Raw genomic sequence first — 15,625 nt, 5'->3', positions numbered from 1 at the left:
ACATTTATTTTTTAAAGATTTACTGATGTTCCTTATTTCACAAGACGTTGTTAGATGAAAATTAATCTGACTAGGATTTCTCAAAACTGACTCTTCCATGAATTGCATGGCTTTTTCTTTTGGACTATTCTCACCAAGTTTTTCACCTACACTTAAGAAATGGTTGTTAAATACATTAGCTACTTGTTTACTCTTGGTTAAAAAATCTCATCCTGTTTAATAGTAATAGTATCTACCCTAGTGGCTAATTTTCCTGTCTATCTTCTAACAACATTCCATACTGATTTGATTTTATTGCCTGAGTTGTTGATTTTATTTCTAATATACATTTTTTGTTTTCTGACAACTTTTCTCAGTATGTTACAATAATTTTTACAGTGCAAAATTACTTCTGGGTCTTTGCTAATTCTTGCTGCCTCATTTTCTTTTCCTTTCTGACGACACTTTAATACCTGTAGTGATCCAAGGTTTCTCTGAAAACTGTTTGATGTTACATTTAGTAATTTTTTGGGGCAACGTTGTTCAAAAAGGGAGATAAGTTTGTCAAGAAATATGTTGCATTTATCATTGGTATTTGGTACTTTATATACTGTACATCTCCCCAATTAACATTTCTTGAACCTCTTATAAAGTGCTCTATAGATACTGGGTTGACCAGCCTTATACTTATACTTAATGGTTTCTGAACTGTGTACTCTGCTAAGCTTTTCAAGTTAATCAGCTGTGCATCATGATCTGATAATCCATTTGTCATGGGGAAAGAATGTGTTAGTTTTACATCCTCTTGCTGCATAAATACATTATCTATTAGAGTGCTACTGTCTTGAGCTATATGTGTAGGGAAATTGGTCATTGATTTATAAGTTATGTCATCAAAAACAATTCTAGTTCACTTTTCCTATCAGAATCGCTTAGAAAGTTTATATTGAAATCGCCACATATTAATAACTTCTTCCTTTTGTCTGACAGACAACATAATAGGGAGTCAAACTTCTTTATGAATAGCTCCCAATTCCCTAACGGGGATCTATACACTGTTACTAATATCAACACTACATTATCTAGCTGTAATTCACATGCACAAACTTCAAAGTGCTGATTGACACAAAATTTGCTTACTTCTACTGTTTTGTAGTTAAACCCTTGTTTTGTGCAAATGGCAACTCCTCCTTTACCCATGCTAGGTCCTCAAGTGTGAGATGCTAAATTATACCCATTTATACTAACACTTTCCATCCCCACAGTTACATGGTGTTCAGACAGAGAAAGTATATCAATCTCATTCTTATTTTTGAGATCACCTAAACGCACTAACAGTCCATCTACTTTATTTTTTATTTCCCTGTAATTTTGATGAAGTAAATTGATATTATCCTTAGCTTTATCCCTATTTACTGTACATGAAGCTTCTTTTACTCTACTTTTCTTCATTGTCAGTCTGGACTTTGGGTTTAACCTAAAAAACCTGTCTGCCTCATCCCATTAACCACTGGGATCATTCCTTGTGTGCCTGTGACCCACCTTACAGTATCTGCTAATAGAGGAGCTAACGTATCTTTACCCTCCCTATTTAGATGCACCCCTACCTATCAATAGCATCAACTAGAACAACACTTGTGTGAGATTTTTCTGGTGTCTGGAGCACCCTGTACAGCTCAGTGTTGACACGCCTTACAGCAGTGCTTACCCAGGGCCGATCATGCCGCTGAAAGACCTCCACAAACCCCACATTTGTGTGCCCAATTTCTGCTCCTATTTTGACCAGATCACTCCTAATACTACATCTTGGATTCATAGCCAGGCTATTTCCTGCTCCCCCAACTATAATTACCTGATCTTCCTTCTCAAAGTCCCTGAATAGCTGACCTACGTTTTGTCGCCTGGCGAAGGCTAGCACTTGGTTTCACAAACATCATGATCTGGTACCCTTCACCTAATTTCCCCTGAAGCTCCTAGCCTACAGCTTCCCATGACTGCTCCCTAGAAGTTGAATTCTTTTTCTATTCTGATTTGATGCCAACCTAGCCGGCCGCAGTGGCCGAGCGGTTCTAGGCGCTACAGTCTGGAGCCGCGCGACCGCTACGGTGGCAGGTTCGAATCCTGCCTCGGGCATGGATGTGTGTGATGTCCTTAGGTTAGTTAGGTTTAAGTAGTTCTGAGTTCTAGGGGACTGATGACCTCAGAAGTTAAGTCCCATAGTGCTCAGAGCCATTTTTTGATGCCGACCTATCTTTTTTCTTTGATCTACTATTCTGTTTCAACCTACATTCAGCTACATCTGGATGAGGCCCTTCATCCACTACTTCAGATAGCAAGACAAACTGATTTTTTAACGGAATTTCTAAAATTTGTTCAAAAGTTTCCCTTATTCGCCCTTTGCTTGCTATCGTTTCGCAGCACCCCATCTCTTTTTCCTCCCTTAGACTACATACTTCCAAATTCGCGTTTCCTAATTCACCCTTAATAGCACAAATCTTTGCCCCTTGTTCAGCGATTTCTGCATAACCTAAATTGCCATAGAAGAGCCTCATGATCTATCCCCGCTTCCTCGCCTCTACAATCCCCCCAATGAAAACATAACCTACAGTCTTCACAGAACGGACCCCCCACCCCCCTCACCACCTTCAGATTTCTACGGCAACCACCACAACTGTTGTCACACATGGTTTGATAAAAAATTTACACAAAAGCAGATAATAACTTGCCACAAGATCACTGAAGTTTCGTAGCCTGTACTAATGCGTAATTAAACGCTAATGTGAACAAACATTTAAACTTACTTTCGAAAGTTCTAATTAACTACTTAAAGTCTGTATGACAGACATGAATTTAACTTTAAACCGCTAAGTCTACTCAAAAAGAAAAGCTACACTCTCCCGAAATTTACGCCTAAAATGTAAACAAAATTAACGACTATCGGCCTTTACGAAGTACTTTCTTTTCGATCTAAATACGGTCAGAAAAGCGAAACCTTCAATTGATAGCCTAGCGAAGAAGTAAATGCACTATTCTAAAATGTAATATTAACTAAAATAGCTCAGCTGCTTGTATGTTCATGAGTTTTATATTTAAATGTAAAACAATAATAAAACTTCAAATGAACTGCTAACTTATTTCTGTTCTTACTTTAACATGGTCTGGAATATTAGTAAGGGTAGATTCTGTTTATTTTAGCTGAAGGTATATACAGGGTGAGTCACCTAACGTTACCGCTGGTTATATTTCGTAAACCACATCAAATACTGACGAATCGATTCCACAGACCGAACGTGAGGAGAGGGGCTAGTGTAATTGGTTAATACAAACCATAAAAAAATGCACAGAAGTATGTTTTTTAACACAAACCTACCTTTTTTTTAAATGGAACCCCGTTAGTTTTGTTAGCACATCTGAACATATAAACAAATACGTAATCAGTGCCGTTTTTTGCATTGTAAAATGTTAATTACATCCGGAGATATTGTAACCTAAAGTTGACGCTTGAGTACCACTCTTCCGCTGTTCGATCGTGTGTATCAGAGAGCACCGAATTACGTAGGGATCCAAAGGGAACGGCGATGGACCTTAGGTACAGAAGAGACTGGAACAGAACATTACGTCCACATGCTAACACCTTTTTATTGGTCTTTTTCACTGACGCACATGTACATTACCATGAGGGATGAGGTACACGTACACACGTGGTTTTCAATTACGGAGTGGAATAGAGTGTGTCCCGACATGTCAGGCCAATAGATGTTCAATGTGGTGGCCATCATTTGCTGCAAACAATTGCAATCTCTGGCGTAATGAATGTCGTACATGCCGCAGTACATCTGGTGTAATGTCGCCGCCGGCTGCCACAATACGTAGTTTCATATCCTCTGGGGTTGTAGGCACATCACGGTACACATTCTCCTTTAACGTACCCCACAGAAAGAAGTCCAGAGGTGTAAGATTAGAAGAACGGGCTGGCCAATTTATGCGTCCTCCTCGTCCTATGAAACGCCTGTCGAACATGTACCTCACCACTCATGGTAATGTACATGTGCGTCAGTGAAAAAGACCAATAAAAAGGTATTAGAATGTGGACGTAATGTGCTGTTCCAGTCTCTTCTGTACCTAAGGTCCATCACCGTTCCCTTTGGATCCCTACGTAATTCAGTGCTCTCCGATACACACGATCGAACAGCGGTGGAGTGGTACTCAAGCGTCAACTTTAGGTTACAATATCTCCGGATGTAATTAACATTTTACAATGCAACAAACGGCACTGATTACCTATTTGTTTATATGTTCAGATGAGCTAACAAAACTAGCGGGGTTCCATTAAAAAAACGTAGGTTTGTGTTAAAAGACATACTTCCGTGCATTTTTTTTATGGTTTGTATTAACCCACTACACTAGCCCCTCTCCTCATGTTCGGTCTGTGGAATCGATTCGTCAGTATTTGATGTGGTTTACGAAATATATCCAGCGGTAATGCTAGGTGACTCACCCTGTAGATAAAAGTTATAGAACTTGTAATGAACTAAAGCTGTTTGTGTGACCATACGCTTTGTATTTAAAACCAAGAACAAAATTTGACTTATTTCTGTTCTTACATTAACGTGCTATGGAATATTTATAATTTAGTTATTTATTTTGAGTTCTCATGCTAACTTCAGTCTGATTAAAGTTTTTGCGCATGTATCGACTTTGATAAATGCAAACAAAAACAGGTAACATCTCTCAGCAAACTAGACCTGTGTCATATCCATTGTCAAGATCTTTGTAACAAATAACAGTTGCATAGCACACTGCATGCTGGTAAACTTTCGCTATCACAGTGTAAATGAAAACAGGTTGTGTAACAGTGTGTGAAATGATGTACGAACTGGCCATCAAAATGGATGCAGACAGATGGACACTAACAGAAAAAAAGCCGCTCTTACCCTCGCCGTACGAAAGTACGAAACTAAAATCTTGCATCCGTATCGACAGATAAACAATACTCATAGCGTTACATTAAAGCATGTTCCATTTTTGTCTCAGAGCATTATGCTAGAAATAGTGATGTAACTTCTAGAAAACCATCTGAAGATGAATCTGAAAAGGATCGAAAATCAGTTCATTGAACAATAATTAACTGTTCAAAAAAGTGACTGATTGCAGTTTTATATATTTACATCACAATGAAATTAAATTATAATTCGTTCTTTGTGGCTAGCTACGACTAATTATTCAATACAGAACTGCCAACTTTTTCTTACTGGACAGCATACAATGTGTCCTAGCAGGAACTGTCAGTTTCCAGAGACATGACAGGAACGATCATTCGAAGCAAAATATCCCAGTTAACCTTTGGAGCTATGGTATTTGCTCATCTTCACCACTGTGATGAACATCTCTTCTGCTGAATAAGTGGTCATAGCTCTTAACATGCATATTTTAGAATTCACGTTCACTAGACAATTTTTACTTGCTTTGGTTCATACTACCTCCTCTGGATACATGGAAACATAAGAGCTTACAGTAGAAGAGATTTGTTCGAAGATTGAAGAGGAAGAAGTGCTCATCGATTTTAGAGGCTACGTATACTGGTCTTTTTTACTTCGTGTGTGTGTGTGTGTGTGTGTGTGTGTGTGTGTGTGTGTGTGTTAAGGTCATCAGCCTCCTTACACTCATTACAACAAACAAATGTGGATAAAATCTCTCTCATTGTTGTACACATTGAGGAGAAAAATCTATAAAATGAAAGTTAGTCCCCCACTCCCACCTCACTCGTGTTGAGCCACACAATCTCTCCATCTCGCATGCCTGAAGACAACTGTCTAAATATGGCAGCTTATATACCTGGGATTAAAACATATGTAAAACCATTTGAGAGCTAAAAGAAACACACAGCGAAATGTAACTGGCTGACCATTTACAAAAAACATGAATGAGCCAGTCACCCTGTTAATACAGTGAAAACATCTCTCGAAAATTTTCCGGAGCATGTTAGGCACAGCACAAAAACTTGAGCCGCAGAAGCTTCGTCTTAACGTCACTTAAAATAGAGGGCAGGTCTGCTGGCAAAGCTGTCCTCTCGTCCGGAAACAAACCACAATCTAATAAAATGTGCCGTAGAGTGATCTGTACCCCGCAAGCGCCACATATTAGAGGATCCTCTCGCTGAAGTAAGAAGCAGTGCGTCAGGGGAATGTGGCCTATGCAAAGAACTGAAAGTCGACCCTCATTCTCTCTTCGTGGCTGGAAGCAGGTACGACAAGGCCACGAAATGGGCTTTACTGGACGGGGCTTCTTGTCTGTCCCGCTGACGCAAGACTCTGTACCTCAACTGCGAGGCTATAGACTGCAGGGGGATGGCACACTGAAATAACTGCGGATCGCGACACGGCTGCCTGATCTGCCCCGTAGTCCCCGGCAACACCCATGCCCCTGGTACCCACCAAAAAGACACCTCTTTTCCCAGCTGTTGTAGGTTGAGGAGGACATCCTGCACATTATAGACGAATTTATTTGTTGGGTGCAAGCATTGTGGAGAGTGAAGAGCAAACAGAGAATTGGAACAGACATTCGACCCATCTGTAAAGACAGCTGTGGAGTCGTGGTGCTCATTTAATACATAATAAAATATGGCATTAAAAACAGAACCATGAGTGTAATCTCTCCTGTACTGCACCAAATCTAAAACTACTCTGGGCCTCTGCGGTAACCATGTTGCCAGATGCTTAAAACGCTCGGTTTGGGGATGTACTTACTCCATTCCAAGTGACTCCAGCATATGGCACACGCAGATTCCAGATGGCATCGTAGCTCGTGGACGATTGGAGAAACTGCGTTCCCAGACGTAGACAAATAACAGTATGATATGTAGATGAACTCGGAGCTGCGACGAACTTACAACCTCGACACACCATGAGAAGTTGCCATCGGATTGTAAGCGGCGGTTCACTAGCCTCACCACACAGACTGTGTATGGGGCTGGTCCTATAAGCGCCTATTGCCAGCCTAATCCTCTCATGGTGGACAGCGTCAATGATGTTCAAATAAGAACACCTCGCTGATCCATACACTGTGAATCCACAGTCCAGCCACAAAAGGACCACAGCCCTATAAAACTGGAGCAGACGCCTCCTGTCGCCTCCCCAAGGCCTGTGGCTAAGTCGCATTGTAATATTTGTGCCTTCAGGCAACCACAACAATTTGGAGTCAACAATGGGGCCGATAAACCTCATCGAGTCTCTAAGCTGTAGAATGGTGTCACTCATACACATGTCAGGCAAATTAAAAATACGTTAAAACGATTAAGATGGACACACACACACACACACACACACACACACACACACACACACACACACACACGCACACTTCTCTGCAGGAAACTGAAAGCTTATCTTCAAAGACTACTCCTCTAACCTCCCCACTGTAGGTTGCAACTGACGGCTCGCAGTTGCAACACTGGAGGGGGGACAGAGAACAGCTAAATCGTACACACATAAGGAGCACTGTATAGGACTCCTCACTGTTTTTCGCTATGGCAAAGAGAATAATACCCAACACACTGCTCTCAGGAACACCATTTTAATGCTCTAAACGATCGGACAGCTCGAGACAGAAAAAAGTGCTTAAGTAGGAAGGACAATAGGAAAATGGGGAAGGGGTCACGAAAGTTCCATTGATGAAAATGTACGAGAATATTGTCACCAAGTAGTGTAGGACGCCTTACTGATATCGAAGAATATAGCGAAATAGTGATGTTCATGTAGGTAAGCCACTTGAAAAGCCGCCTCTAGTGGGGCGCCGAAAGCAGACCGAAATTTCTGGACTCCTCACTGAGAGCGGCTAAGGAGTTGCCTGGTCTCTAACAATCATACCAGGAGGCGCTTAACCATTCGCTGCAGGATCTTTCCTACACAGCTCACTAAGACAACGCTCCAGTAACGACTGGGGCATGTGCGATATTTTCCTGGTATGAGGAGATGTGTTAAGAGTTGCCTCTCTCCAGCCATAGAAGATTAAGACATTCGAAAGAGGATTTCTTTTGACACGGCTGGCAGATGTCGAAGCATGCAGTACCGGATTTGGCTGTGGTTGGGTGCAGTATCATGTGTCTCAGTTTCAACTCCAGCTCCCACGTGGAGAAAATGCAGTTAAAAGACCCCTCTCTGGCCCATAGTGCGGAGTGGTCACAGGAAAGGTCATCAGTGGGTTCCTACTGTCCTGAGCCTGAAAGAGCTTTAGAGCGGAAAGAGAGGTAGATAGCTGAGGACGACCCAGTAGTAGCCAAGAAATGAGTGGGACTGCCTGAACTGGGGATGCACATCTCCTGAGATACCATGAGGTTCTCCAAGGCTCGATCCCTGGCGCAAGTATAATTCGAGCCCGACAATACATTAAGGGGATTGAAATTACGCACTAGAAGAAACGGGTGGAGGAGTTACTTAATATGGTCTGTAAAACCCTCAGAATCTATCGTACACGGTGAAAGTTAGTACAGGGCTCAGACAATGGAGATAGTGGTATTCTGACCCACATGAACTTCAATGGCTACTGTTTGTAGGTTAGTAACAAAGGAGAGAGCAGAGAAATGGTGTGTGTCATTGACAAATACAGCAATCTCCACCTGACTCTTTCCCCAGTCAGCTCATCCTTTTAGTGGAGGTTATAGCCCAGTAGCACAAGTGGATCCGTGGCTTTGCAATGCGTTTCGTGTAAACATAAGCACAGAGAGTGTGCCTGTGCCAGAATTTGCAGTTCATCCACATGAGTCCCGAACCCTTTCATGCTCTGCTGTAGTATGAGAGCCATCCATCACAGGAATTGCTCTTTCATCCTGTCTTCCCACCAGAGTGAGGAGCCCAAAATGGGTGGAGTTTTAACCTTGAGGCAAGGTGTTTGCCCTGGGCAGACTTCACAGTCCATTGACTGACACAGCGAACATTCGCCAGTCAGATCATACTTGATATGGAGCATATAGCCCTGAGTACAGGAGCATCAGATGCTGCAAACACGAGCAAAGAGAGCGTTCCTGTGTTAGGAGTTTCATTTCCTCCACATGTGTTCTGAACCAATTAATGTTCAGTGTAGCATGAGAGCTGTCTATCATGGGGATAGTACTAGTACTTTCATCCTGACTTTCTGCCTGGGAAGGGAGCCTGCAATGGGTAGAGGCTCAGTCATGGGGCATGATTGACTTAGTCTGACGTCAAGGTCCATCGTCCCTCAAGAAGATTCAAGAGAAACGTCAGAGAGGATTATGTCGACATCGTCAGACTGTGATCTTCCCATTTCCATCAGTGAGCTGCTCTTCGCATTTGACTTCAATTTCCATACTGTCAGCAACCACATTCTTATCTGAAATTCTAAGGGGATGGACAGGCTTCTAATGACTGCAGCAGCACATCAGTATTGACAAATGCAGGTATTTGTGATGACACTAGCAGCCTCCGTTTGTGTACCAGCATCGGCTTTCTGCACTGACTGTTTAATTACTGATGCAATGGCTGTGGCGTAAATTGGCGCAACATGGGTTTATACATCTTTTGGACTTCATAATACGGGATACACTATCTAGCTCTTGTATTTTTCGTTCTTCAACATATACGCTGCAGCCCAGAGTCCATACATGATGAGCCCCAAAGCAATTCACCCACTTTAAGGGAGAGAAACAAGCGACTCCTCTATTACCCCATTTGCCACAAGTGGCTTCTCCGTGACACTGAAGAGCAGTATGCCCAAAGGCTAGATGCTGAGGCGAACGAAGCCTGCCTTAATGTGCTCTGGAAGTTTCGTGCTGTTGAAATCAGGGTAAAGGAGATCGCCATTCCTTCTTAGGCCAGCTCAACTTTCTGTTCTTCTTTGGGAATGTTCACCCAATAGTTGCGTGTCACTACATTTGCTCTAATTCAATGCAGTGAGGAGCATTGTTTCAGTGGGATACCCCCAAGACTTTTCGATCTCTGCAGATTTTTTACTTGTTGTGGATTACAGGTTCTGACCAATAGTGTTGCATTTCGTACTGAATTACAGGTTCCGACCAATAGTGTCGCATTTTGTACCCACTTGAACGGATTTTAATGTCCCTGCAATGCCCTCTAAATCCTTTTGAATGTAAAAAGAGGAGACTTTCTTAAATGTTCCCTCTCATCTCTTAACTTCCAAAATAAATGCTGTCATGCAGTGTGAATTCTGTTACTATATCCCACACTGGTTTTAACAATTCCAGAAATTAGGGGGCTCGTCACATGAGGCCTCTTGTGCGAATATGTGTTGGTAAGTCCAAGCGGCCTCCCATTCCGCTGGGAGGAGGGAAAGAAAATTTCGAGGGTTCCATTTCGATCCCACGAGCAGCTGTGGAAATACACGTAGACAGAACCCAAGTACCTCGTTAAGCCTCTTACAAATGAGGTGTGGCAGGTTCCCCAGAGGTTGCCAGTTAATGATTGTTCCACCGCAACAGCCGTGCATCACATCAGCGCACAGCACACCTAGAGACTGATGGTATTTTAATAGAGGTTCTTACCATCCTTGCGATCCGGGCGGTCAAGCCAGGATCCATGTCCTCTGTGACATACAATGTTCCACTGCTGCGCCACCCAGTGGTAGCTGAAGCACGCCCAGAGCTGACAGAGGTGACAGGGACTGACGGCGCTTGCCAGTCACCAGCTCAGGAACCTTAGGGTCGCTGAGACTCCACTCATTAAGCGAATACTGAGCCCTTGAGGGATTTTATACTTCGAATGACTGTTCTCGTCATATTGTAAGGTGGCAGAATAAATGGTCAGATTCGCACCTTAAATGAGAATGTGAAGATGACACCTAACGTATATCGACAGTTATGAGAACATTTGCCTATCAATATGTAATGCAAAAAGGGATGACAGTCAATCGTCAGTAATTAAGACACCATTCCTATAAAAAGCATGTCTTTGAGCGGAAGGTAGAAGACGGAATGGAGATGAGTCGCTTTTAGTTTTGAAAAGCCAGCTGCACAACAGCATAGCGAAACCACGCTGTGGGTGTTATGCCGGCAACCACTTAAAGGGGTGGCAGGAAGGAGGACAGCGACCCTGGGCCAGGTGATCAAGCTGGAGGGCCGCCTGTAGCGAGGGCATCGGTACAAGGGCAGAGAAGAAGTTTGGAAGACTGCATTTCGGAATTCTGACGGGATATGAACAAAAGCAAGTGACGCATTTTTGTCCAGCGAGTGCGAGACATGGAAAGGTCAATGTACTTTAGAGATCTAGAACGGGCACAAAACGTCAGATTGACGGAAACTCACTACGAAGGAGAAAAACAACTGAAGTTTCGATGCAGTTTGATAGAAGGGACGTTGCGATTGGTAGAGGGTGTTTCTACAAAATAAGAGGAATGCTCCTATTGGTCGAAGAAAGCTGTGACGTTGTGACGTGAGAAAGGGACCCAAATGGAGGGAGGCAGTTCTGCCATGAGTAGAGCAAGAGAGAAATTTTGGTGGACTCTTCTCTGAACTGGCATCAAGTGCTGAACGGAGCACTTAACTCTCCATACGACGCAGAGAAGAAATTGATGTGGACATTGCGTTCACAGTGGCTGCACTCCAGCTAAAATTAGCTGTAGCAACGTTTAGCTCCAACTGTAGAGTTTTGTAGGAATTTCAGTGGGAGAGAGCGGCCTTGCAGACAGCAGCACGTCGCAGCTTAAGGTAAATACCGCGTGCAGAGGCGTATACTTTGTGTTGGTTCACCAGCTTGCGTCCATTGTAAACTCGAGTGGACTTGGGTAATCTTGCGCTCAAATTTGTTACTTGACTTACCATCCATCATAGACTTGATTGTCATCCTAAATAGTACCGAACTTTGAACTGGAATCGGACGATTTTCGTAGTACTGACCAACATCATAACGTATGTGTAAGAGCAATTTTGTAAACAAAGGTCCAATGAAACTTTCATATTATTGTGCTTAGGATTAATGTAAAGAAACTTCCAATTAAACTTTCATATGGTTCAAATGGCTCTGAGCACTATGGGACTTAACATCTGATGTCATCAGTCCCTTAGAACGTAGAACTACTTAAACCTAACTAACCTAAGGACATCACACACATGCATGCCCTAGGGAGGATTCGAACCTGCGACCGTAGAGGTCGCGTGGTTTCAGACTGAAGCGCCTAGAACCGCTCGGCCACACCGGCCGGCTGAACTTTCATAATATTGCGCTTAAGATTAATGTTCTTTCAGAGAGTTAATATTTAAGATTGTTGTGTATAAACTTAGTTCACGTTTTGATCTTGGCAAGGTGCATTATCCATTACGCTGTTCTTATGTTGGCGAGTCGAAAACTGTGTAAAAAGCTGTAATTTGGTGAGAAATATTGCGACATTAAACTTGTCATTTCACCACACACAGTTGTTCTCAATTCAAGAACAAGCCAGCAAAAACAAATCCTCGTAACCTTACAATATGCCTGAATATTCACCAGTCCTCCTGCGATGCCCCGTAGAAATAATCAGGTACCAAATAATTCTGTTTCTTAGAGTATCCAGTTGTACACTTTCAAAACGTAGAAATATGTTAGGATGCGTTGAACTGTACTTATAATATACTCGTACATTTACGAAAGAAACGACGAACTGTTTACGTTTATTTTCCCGCTTCATTGTCTATTATCGTCGGTGGTAGTGTAAGAGCGAGGGTTGGAACATTAATAGTGGCAACTATTTATTTACAGCTCGTACAAAATAGATACGTGTTTGAAAGTTTTACTGACCTTCAAAGTAGTCACCAGCATTGTGTATAACCTGTTGCCAGCGTTGTGGAAGTCGTAGGATACTCTCAGCAGTGCCAGTTGTGTTGACAGTTCGAGCGGCGAGGTCTATTGCCCGACGAATTTGTAGCAGTTCTGAAGTGAATGCCGGGAAGTGTTCCTTCAGTTCAGAAATCAAGTTGAACTGACGAGGGCTTAAGTCAGGGGAGTGCAGTAGGTGGTATAGCAGCATCATCAGTCAAACAAGTCAGTAACAGCTTACACTGTACGTGCTTGAGCGTTGTCCTGCAAAATGATGGTCAGGTCCTGCAGAAGGTGTCATCACTTGTGTGTCTATGCTGTTCATTTTTGGAACACAACCTACGACCAGCTTAGAGACATAAGTGTTGACAGTTGCTGCAGGTCCTGAGCATCATTTTGCAGGGCAATGCTTAAGCACGTACAGTGCAAGCTGTTACTGAGTTGTTTGGCTGATAGGGCTGCTAAGTGCTTTATCACCTACCGCACTCCCCTGACTTAAGCCCTCGTCAGTTCAACTCGATTTCTAAACTGAAGGAAACACTTCCCGGCATTAGCTTCAGAAAAGCTACAAATTCGTCGGACAATAGACCGCGCCGCTTGAACTGTCAACACAACTGGCACTGCTACGAGTGTCCTACGACTTCCACATCGCTGGCAACGGGTTATACACATTGCTGGTGACTACTCTGAAAGTCAGTAAAACTTTGAAACACGTATCTATTTTGTACGAGCTGTAAATAAATAGTTCCCACTATTAATGTTCCAGCCCTCATATATTCATTCAGTTGTTCAGCACAGTTAGCAGAGACGGTTAAAATATATGACCCAAGGCAGCCAGTGGCAAATTTAACTTGGTAATATAATTTACTAAATCAGTGAGTACAGTTTAGCGGACAAAATATGAAGTAATAACTTGTCATTTCCACCATGCAGAAATGTGCCATTATCGTTTTCACTTTTGAACGGTATAATTCTGGTTACTTATCGTAGGGTGTAGATTTCAGTACCACCCTTCTACATTTTCATCAAGAGCTGCGCTACCAATGTCCGTAGACATTGTTTTTGGCAGATGATCAGATAGTCGTGGGCAGTGAAGATGGCGATGTCCGATTTATGACTAGAAAATCATTAGAAGAGTGTGCTAAGTGGGGATGGAAAGCAAATTTTCAAAGCCCTAACGTTCTATGCAGTGATGAAAATGTAGCAGAGGACCAGCAGTTCAAGCCATGTAAAAAGTAATATTAGGTAGCATCGTGTCGGAAGACAGAAAAATTAGTTATGAAATACAGCAGCAACTGGATCATGGAAATGCAGCAATCTGTCAGCTACACCCCCCCCCCCTCCCCTGTTATGGTCTTCTAAGATACTTTATAAAGTAAATAACATGCTCTATAGAAATATAGTGGGGCCTATAATGTCATAGATGCGAGTGTTGTAAGCTTACTGTGAGCAATAAAAATTAACTGAGAGTTGGAGAAATGTACAGTTGCAGAAGATCGTCTAGAATGTTTGTAAGACCACAGAAGAAATGAAAAGATCAGATAAATGAAGCACACACAAGAAACATCACACAGGGAATATACAAAGACTGCTCGCGTGGTATGGAATGACAGATGACCAAAGAAAATTTTGACGTAGAAGAAGAGGAGTAGTGAAGATTAACTGTTTATGTCACATAAAGAAGGCCACGAGTAAAAGAGAAATAGGAGGAAGCTGGAAAAGGCGGAAACCAGTGGTGACAGATTCGTGGGATGCGCCGACAGCTGTAACAGCCACACAGGAGAGAGAGGTAGGCTCGGTAAGCCGCCGTACAGCCTGTGGTACGGGATGGACAGTCACGAGTGGTTGGGACGAAGGACGGCCATTAGGAAGCCTTCGTCTAGGCTAAAGTCTCTCTAATTCTTCTTGCGCGATTTTTTTGCAAGACATGTGTAGAAAGACTCACTGCGTTGCTTGTCTCTCTTAGGAACGCCTACTCTCGCAATTTTAGAAATGTTATGCGCAACGCTTCTCCTGTCACGTTCTTCACTGGACTTTGGATAGCACGCCCGTAATGACTTGGCGCTAACTGTACCCACCCGCGACGTAGCACTCAGCTCTTTTTGGGACGTTCTCTGTTCTCTGTCTCAGTCCCGCCTGGTGGCGCTTGCCAGACTGTCTGTTTTGTTGGCTGCTTCCCTCGTGTGTGGACTACACTTGCTGATGGATCTTCCATTGAATGTCATTCTGCCACTTGTCGCACGACTATTCTTATATGATTGTTCCATTTTCAGTCTCTCTGCACGTATACTCTTAGATCTTTGATGGGTGTGACTGCTTCGCGTGATTGTTCTAAAATGGAGTAATCGTACAGTAATTTGACTTGCTGTCTATTTATCCATCATACTTTATATTTGTTTACGTTGAACGTAACTGCCAATCCCGACACCAAGATTGATCCTCTACTGCTCTTCGGGTATACCACTGCCATTTTATAGCGTTGTGACTTCTCCGTAGGCAAGAGCACCATCCGCAAAAAGTGAACAAGAAGATGCCCACTGTTACACTACATTCTACCACTCAGTTGGCATTAGAGTTTTTGTGTTATCAGAAGAGCCAACACCGTGTTACGAGTGGAGGCCGAAATGCACGCGTTTCAGCTCACGCAGGCTGGCGTGACGAGGGAAGAACTACACAGACGTGAGGTATGGAACATGACAAGGGATGAGAATTCAGAAAGCGGACGTAATTAGTTTGATACTTTAATCCATTAATGATGAACGTCGCTCTTGACGGAACTTCTTCTTCTTCTGTAGTGGTCAATCCAAGGATTGATTTGCAACAGCTACAATGGCAGCTTCTCTCCATTCTGTGCGTCTTTCAGCTTTTCTCTTCATTTCTTTATAGGT

This window comes from Schistocerca piceifrons, chromosome 8 (assembly GCF_021461385.2).
Source record: "Schistocerca piceifrons isolate TAMUIC-IGC-003096 chromosome 8, iqSchPice1.1, whole genome shotgun sequence".
Lineage (NCBI taxonomy): Eukaryota > Metazoa > Arthropoda > Insecta > Orthoptera > Acrididae > Schistocerca > Schistocerca piceifrons.
Note: the sequence above shows the minus strand (reverse complement) of the source record.